General features: G+C 35.3%; 1 non-coding gene across 1 annotated transcript; it reads right to left on the minus strand.

The window, feature by feature from the left end:
- Window positions 1-7,346: 7,346 nt before the first annotated feature.
- LOC111723206 lies at window positions 7,347-7,421 on the minus strand. The gene has a single exon (XR_002771795.1). It is a non-coding gene; the product is annotated as a small nucleolar RNA SNORD113/SNORD114 family (small nucleolar RNA).
- Between the last annotated feature and the right edge of the window lie 1,257 nt (window positions 7,422-8,678).

Consider the following 8,678-nt stretch of genomic DNA (forward strand, 5'->3'; position numbering starts at 1 on the left):
AGGGATAATTTCACTCACAATTTTGCCTCTGAGCTCCCTGTCTTTTTATCCTCTACGTCACCACAGGATTCTGCCTAACCTGGGAGTGGCCTCATCTTATTTCTCAACTGGTTTTCAGTCTTCACACTGGGGAACATTAGGAGATGTGCAGGGGGTGCTTGGGAAAGTGAGGATCAACAGTATAAACAAAAAACTTTTTCTAGATTTAGCAATTAAAACAGACATCCAAATGGAATAGAATGCAATTTAAATAGTATGAGAATGTTTAAGATGGATTAGGAGATTTTGAAGTCATTTTGATTCTGTTATCAGTGTCATGGCCCTGTGTCTCTGGTTCATCAGGGGTGAGCTTTCATTCTTGTAACCACTATGGGTACATTAGATGGAAAGTTTGAGAAGCACTGGGGAGCTAGTTTGTTTTAATAGTGCCTGACACATAGTAAATGTGGAACTAGTTATCTAGAGCTTAGCTCTGAAGTTATCATACTCAGAATTAGTTTCTTTTCTTCCCCTGTTTTATAAACTTCAAAAAACTTGATTCCTTTTGCTAAGGTGATTTTGGAAATAAAAACAAAAAATCGAATCAGTTACCTTATTCTTTTGCCTTGAATACCTGAGGCTAAATAACTTCGATGCCTTTCATTTTGTTTGAATCAAATCAATTTCTCTCTTCCTCTTCCTTTCATCTTATCTATTGCTTTCTTTCTTTCTTTCTTTTTAAAGTAAATTTATTTCAGGTTAATGTCAAGGTACAAATAACCAAGTCCAAATATTTGATTTTGTTAACAGGAGTCCCTCTTGGGGTTATGTCCCTCACACAAAAGGTGCACTAAACACCCCGACCCTGTGCCCATTCAGTGAGAGCACCCCAGCCCCCTTTATCTATTGATTTTTTTTTTTTTTACATTTCCTTGTTCATTCCCTTTCATAGCCAGATGGATCTAAGAGATTTTCTTGCAAACAAAGTACCTGATGCCCAGAGAGGAGAAGTAATCAGCACAGATCACATAACTCAGCAGTGTGACTGGAACACTGTTTGTGATTCTCACTCCAGTGCTCCTTCCCTGACCCCTGACCTTCACAGACACCGTCTTGAAAAGGATTTGATTTGACTAATGCTAAAGTTCACAAGAGTTTCTTCTCTGCTCTTAGATGCCAGCCTTGAATGAGCCCTACCTTGGGTCATGTTACTATTCCCAGAGATAGTATTGCATTGAGATTCAGCTATCTTTCAGAATACATTTGTTCATCTTTCCTTGTTTATGTAACCCACCATAGCCACAAGATTTTTAGGCTATTTTGAATTCAATTTTTAATTTTTAATGTGTCAGCAGCCTTCCTCATTTTGGTGACACCTGCAAAAATGTGTACAGTTATTTCTCCAGATCTAAATTCTAGAATTTATACACACAGCTTACCAATCTGGCAAAGCTGAATAAACCAGCTTTCTCTTAAGCATGTATGGAATCAATTCATTTTAGAATTTCATAGAATTCTCTTATGATACCATCCAGGTGTGCTGTTTTTTATAGGAGAGCTTATGACAAACATTCTCAATTTCTGTCATGGAAGGCAGCATGTTTATAAGTAACGTCTTTACTAGAATTAGTTTCATAATTTTAAAGTAATAAAAAAATTGATACATATTTCAAAAACTCTTTAGTTACTTATTTTGCATATTCTTCACTCCATTTTTTAAACAATTAGCTAGTGTTTTATACTTGTCATTGATTTATTCCCAAAAAGTGTGTTCACTTTTGGGAATCACTATTGAATGATGCTTTTGTTTTCTGACTCATTAAATTCTTCTTTTATATTTATTAATGACTTCTTTCTGCTATCTTGTGTTGTAGTTTGCTAACCTATATCTAGCTTTTTGAATTATGCATTTAGCTTTTTATTTTTTAATTTTATTTAATGCTAAGGATTTTCCTCTAAAGATTTTTTGTAGCTTTATCTTATGGTTGCTGATGAATTTCATTATTGTTTTCTAGAAATTCTAGGACATTTTATTTGTATGTTCTCACTGTCTCATTTATTAACATGTGTCTGTCTAGTTCTTTTTATGTATTTTGAATAATAATAAAATGCCTTTTATTTTTAAAATATGTCTGGATTATTTTGTTTGATGTTTCTTTATATAGCACTGAGTTGGATTTTTTAACCTGTCTAAAAATAGTCTTTCTTTCTTCCATCTATAGATGATTTACATTCATTTCTATGTTTGAATATGATTTGTTCTTGGTTTGTCATAATGTTTTATATTTTGTATATTGCATAAATGTATACTATATTGTGTTCACTTCAAATAAAGTTTTTCACTAGGTGGGCTACTTTTTCTTAATCATTCTGTGGTATTAAGAATATACCTTTCTTAATTGTCCAGGGGGGGCTGTGCAAGATGGTATACCAGAAGGATCATTCAGCTGAGCTCTTCTAGAACAACTGGGGAGAAAGGGAGAGCCAAGCCATACATGGTGCAAGGAACTTACCCAGAGTCACAGCTCAGGGAGCACATCAAGGAGGTGGTGAGCTGGATACAATGTATGATCCAGAGTGGTGGGAATCTGATGAATTAGGCAAGTGATTGCAACCAGCTGGGATAAGCTAGCCCCTCATAGAGGCTTGGGACGGAGGAAGCCTTTCTGGAGTTTTCAGTTGTTGAAGGAAGCTGCACATTGAATGGAAATCTTGGAAGAGTGGGCAGACTTGAACAATATACAGCAATGAGATTTGAATACTGGTTAGAGTGGATTTGCCATAGGTTTGGTGGCTGGTTAGGCAGCCATACTGAGAAGGTCTCAGTGGCTGGGGGCTGCTATTGTGGGAAGGTCATGAAAAGGTCTTAGCAGGGGCCTAAAGCACAGCCATCTAATTCCACCTACTGGGATCAGAACTCCACTCTTGGGATAGGCTGAGGGACTCCTACTCCCCACAGAAAGTGGAATTAGGGGGCACTGTGAGACCTGACCCTGAAGGATTCTTATGAGCTTTAAGATCCCAACCCAGCAGAATCTGAATGCTGAGGAAGCAATTAGGCCATCATCAAAGGGAACTAAGTTTGGAATAAGTACCATAGAGGATGCTGGCTGTGCTCTCTGTATCCTAAAACCCACAGAGCCACCTGATATCATGATGACATATTGCAGCATACTGCCACCAAGGGCAAGGACTTCTGTTTGAAACAAAGGAGGCAGTGAGAAGGTAAAAGGAAGACAAGGAGGACAAAAGAAGAAAGAACACATGAGGAGGAACCAATAGAAAAACAAATTCAGGCAATATGAAAAAACAAAACAGAGAAACTCCCCCAAGGGACCATGAGGCAGCTACTGCAGAAGACTACACCTATGAAGAATTAATGGACTTGACAGAAAGGGAATTTAAAATATGGATGATAAAGACAATAAAGGAAATGGATGAGAAAATGGAAAGACAGAACCAAAAGTTGGATGAGAGCTATGTAAAATATAGAAAGGGTATGGCCAAGCTTAAGGAAATGAAGGAGACAATCAGGGAATGTAAAGATGCAGTAGAAAGTATCAAAAATAGGTTAGACCATGGAGAAGAAGGAACCTCAGAGGTAGAGGATATAGTTTTCCAGTTAACCCTGGTAGATAAAGAGGCAGAAAGGAAAAGAGAGAAAGTAGAACAGGCTCTTAGAGAACTACAGACTCCATGAAATGTTTAAATACACAAATAATAGGGATCTTTGAAGGAGAAGATTTTTTCAGAGGAAAGGAATGGAAGCCTTATTGGAGATACATATGGATGGCTTGTGCTTTTTTTTTTTAATCCAATTAGCCAGCCCATGCCTCTTCAGTGGTGAATTCAGTTCATTGATATTTATTGAGAGAATAGATAAGTGTGGTGGAGTTCTATTCATCTTATTTTGTGAAAGTCCATTGTGTAGTTTTATCCTTTGTGTCATTGTGGAAGCTAAGTCTTGAAGGACAAATCAAGACTCAGGGTTAAGGGATGCAAACAGTATTTCAAGCAAATGTAAATCAGAAGAAAAGAGGTGATGCAATCTTATTTTCAGATATAAGCTGATTTAAAGCAACAAAAGTTAAGAAAGACAAAGATGGACATTTTCTACTGCTCAAAAGAACAATATGATAAGAAGACATTTCAATTTTAAATATTTATGCACCCAACTTAAATGCTCCCAGATTTATGAAACAGATCTTGATGGGTCTGAGCAATATGATACCCCATACCACCATAATAGTCAGAAACTTTAACATCCCTCTGACCAAATTAGACAGATCCTCTAAACAGAAACTAAACAAAGATACAAAAGACTTAAATGTGACCCTAGAAAAAATAGGCTGAATAGACATGTACAGAACACACCATCCCAAATCTAAGAAATATACATTTTTCTTGTCACCCCATGGTACCTACTCCAAAATTGACCACATTCCTTGGATATGAATCAAACTTCAGCAAAATTAGAAGAGTAGAAATTATACCTTGTATCTTCTCAGACCACAAGACAATAAAGGTGGAACTCAACTCCAACAAAAACATTTATCCCCACACAAAGGCTTGGAAATTAAACAACATTATGCTGAATGATAGTTGTGTTCAGGAAGAGATAAAAGAAGAAATCATTAAATTCCTTAAACATAACAACAATGAAGACAAAAGTTATCAAAACCTGTGAGATTAAGCAAAAACAGTCTTATGAGGGAAATTTATTGCATTAGATACCTACTTTTGAAAAACAGAAAGAGAGTGCATCAACAAACTCATGAATCATTTTCTGGAATTGAAAAAATAAGAATAATCCCAAACCCAGCAAAAGAAAAGAAATAACCAAAATTAAATACAAGATTAATGAAATTGAAAACAAAAGAATCATTCAGAAAATTAACAGAACAAAATGTTGGGTTTTTGAATAAATAAATAAAATCAATAAACCTTTGGCCAGATTAACTAGAAACAAAAAAGTAAAATCTCTATTAACTTCAATTAGAAATGATAAAGAGGAAATAACAACAGATACACAGGGATACAAGAGATCATCTCTGAGTACTACAAGAAAATCTATACCCAGAAATTTGACAATGTGGAGGAAATGGATCAATACTTGGAATACACATTCTCCCTAGACTTAATCAAGAAGAAATAAAGCGCTTGAACAAAGCAATTTCAAGAACCGAGATTGAAGAAACAATACAAAATCTCCCAACAACAACAACAACAAAAAACCACTTCTGGTCTAGATGGCTTCACACCAGAATTCTATCAAACCTTCAAAGAAGAGCTTATACCATACTTCAGAAAATACTTCAAAAAATTGAGGGGGAAGGAATTTTCCCTAATATGTTCTACAAAGCAAACATCATCTTGATACCAAAACCAGGAAAAGACCCAACTAAAAAGGAGAATTTTAGACCAGTCTCACTAATGAATATAGATGCAAAAATTCTCAATAAAATCCTAGCCAATAGGTTACAGCTACACATTAAAAAATCATTCATCATGATCAAGTAGGTTTCATCCCAAGGATGCAAGGCTGGTTTAACATACACAAGTTCATAAACATAATTCACCAGATCAACAGAAGCAAAAACAAAGACCATATAATCCTCTCCATAGATGCAGAAAAAGCATTTGATAAAATGCAGTATCCTTTAAGTATCCTTTAAGTAAAATGTAAGTATCCTTTCCTAAAAGAAAACTTGAGAATTTAGGCATAGGTGGCATTTCTGAATCTGAATGAAGCCATCTACAATAAACCCACAACTAATATTATACTGAATGGCATAAAACTGAAAGCTTTTCCACTTAGAACTGGAACCAGACAATGTTGTCCTATATTGCCACTACTATTCAATGTAGTGCTGGAAGTTCTAGCCAATACAATCAGGCAAGAGAAGGAAGTAAAGGGCATCCAAATGGGTGCAGAGAAGGTCAAACTCTACTTCTTTGCTGGTGATATGATCTTATACTCAGAGAACCCCAAAGGTTCAACCATAACACTCCTGGAAGTGATAAAAAAATTCAGTAATGTCTCAGGATATAAAATCAATGTCCACAAATAGGTAACCTTTGTATATGCCAATAACAGCCAAGTTGAGAAGCTAATTAAAGACAAAATTCCCTTCATAGTAGCTTCAAAGAAAATGAAATACCTAAGAATATACCTAACAAATGAGATGAAGGACCTCTATAAAAAAAGTTATAAAACCCTAAGAAAGGAAATAGCAGAGGATATTAACAAATGGAAGAACATACCATGCCCATGGCTGGGAAGAATCAACATTGTTAAAATGTCTGTACTATCCAAAGCAATCTACAGATTCAATGCAATCTCCATTGAAATACTATCATCATACTTTCAAGATTTGGAAAAAATAATTCTTCATTTTGTATGGAACAAGAGGAAACCTTGTATAGCCAAGGCAATTCTTAGTAATGAAAACAAAGGCGGTGGTATCACCCTATCAGACTTTCAACTGTACTATAAGGCCATAGTAATCAAAACAGCATGGTATTGGCACAAAAATAGAGACATTGACATTTGGAACTGAATAGAAAACCATGAGATGAAACTAACCTCTTATAGCCACCTGATCTTTAATAACCCCAACAAGCACATACACCGGAGAAAAGAATCCCTATTCAATAAATGATGCTGGGAGAACTGGATAACCACATGTAAAAGACTGAGGACCTGTACCCCTCACCACTTACAAAAATTGATTGAAGATGGATAAACAATTTAAATCTAGAATGAAACAATATAAAATCCTTGAAGAAAGTATGGGGAAAATACTTGAAGATATTAGCCTCAGGAAAGATTTTATAAAGAAGATTTCTGTGGCAATTGTAACAACAACAAAAATAAATGGGACTTAAACTGAAAAGCTTCTGTACAGCTAAGAAAACAAGTACCAAAACAAACAACCTTCAGAATGGGAAAGTATATTTGCATATTATGAATTGGACAAACGCTTGATAACTAGGATCTATAGAGAACTCAATTAATCTACCAAAAAATAAAAAGCCAATAATCCCATATATCACTGGCAAGAGTCACGAATTCTAAGTATTTGTTCCATTGCTCTGGTTTTCTTTTCTGAGAACAAAAATAAAATGCATATTGCCTCTCTCTTGTCTTATTTCTTTATCTATCACTTTCTCTGGAAGAGTTTTATTATTATTTTTCATTTCCTTGTGAATATTCTTTTGACTTTTCTATAGTATATTCTTTTCTTTGCTTTTGAATGTATTTATTTTCTCTTGTGTTTATGTTTGTTTTTGTATTTTTTCAAATTTAGTTTTTAATCTATGAGACATCATTTTTATATTATTTTATTTATTTTCTGCAGTTGTTCTTGGACCTCAGAGTTTAGGACACATATTGTTCATCATCCATGACTCAAATGCCACCACTCTTCATCACTGGTCTGAGACATCATTTTTAATACATTTTTTTTCAGTAAGCATCCTTTCACATCCTTCTATCATCTATAGATATAAGTTTTAAACTCTTCTATCTATAATTTTTGCTGTTTTTAAAAGACTTCAATCATTTCTATAATTTATTTTAGCTTTTATAAAAAAATAGGATAAGAGGTTTTCATGTGGGGGACAGCACTTGTGGCTCAAAGAGGTAGGGTGCTGGCCCCATATACCAGAGGTGGCAGGTTCAAACCTGGCCCTGGCCAAAAACAGCACACACACACACACACAAAAGGTTTTCATTTGCTTTAAATTTATACTTATCTTTGGTATGTTCTTATTGCCTTGTAAAACTCTATTAGGTTAATTTTTATGTCTTTTTTGTTTGTTTGTTTTTTGCCTTTTAATAACTTCTTAAGGTATAAGGTCATGTCCTTTTCTCTGTTCCATGTTTAAAGGAGAGTGGTTTTCCTGGGCAACTTACTGTAAATAAGGGATCTGCTGAAAGGGATGATAGGTTGGGGTGGTTGTCACAGCTCCACATCTTGGGGATTTCCTCCTCTGTTTTTAGATGGAAAGATTCAATTCATGTCTCTCACTGTAGCTATGTCTCTGTCTCTCAGAATAAAATCTGGTTCTAGGTACAATTCTGCCTCAGCCTGTGGTCCTTGCACCAAAGTGTTCTCTGCTATGTGACTTTGGACATAGATCTTTGTTTCCTGGGCCTTTACTCTTCTGGGGAAGACTGAGGAAGACTTTTTTTTTTCCCCCATGTCCTGGTATCCCCATTCAGTCACCTTTCCTTAGGGTAAAGCCCTAAGGATAGTATATTTTATGGATATTCTGAATTGCTTGAGGGCTTAGGCCAACAAAATGTTGGTTTTATTCTTTGTCCACAAATAGTATATTTTTGTGATCACTTCCAACTTGAAGCCTCTGAGAATTTTTCCCAGTTTTGCTAATCAGTCTCATCTTTTAATCCACTGCTGTGCCCAGGGAAATTTTCTTTATTTGGGAAGTAATTTTGCACTCTTTTTTTTCATTTCTGCATCTACCTTGTTCACCCCTTTCATTTCTTGCCACTAGATCTTGATTCTGTCCGGCTCCTACTATCCTTGGTGTGCAGAATATCCTCAGTCATATTCAGGGATTCATGCAGCTCCTCATCACCAGGGGATGTGAAGTTATCTGTGGATTTCTTTCTTTCTTCTTTTTTTTTTTACATTGAAAGTTTTTTCTTTTCTTTTCTTCTTTTTTTTTTTATT

Source organism: Otolemur garnettii, unplaced genomic scaffold (assembly GCF_000181295.1).
Source record: "Otolemur garnettii isolate 467f Iridium unplaced genomic scaffold, OtoGar3 scaffold00008, whole genome shotgun sequence".
Classification (NCBI taxonomy): domain Eukaryota; kingdom Metazoa; phylum Chordata; class Mammalia; order Primates; family Galagidae; genus Otolemur; species Otolemur garnettii.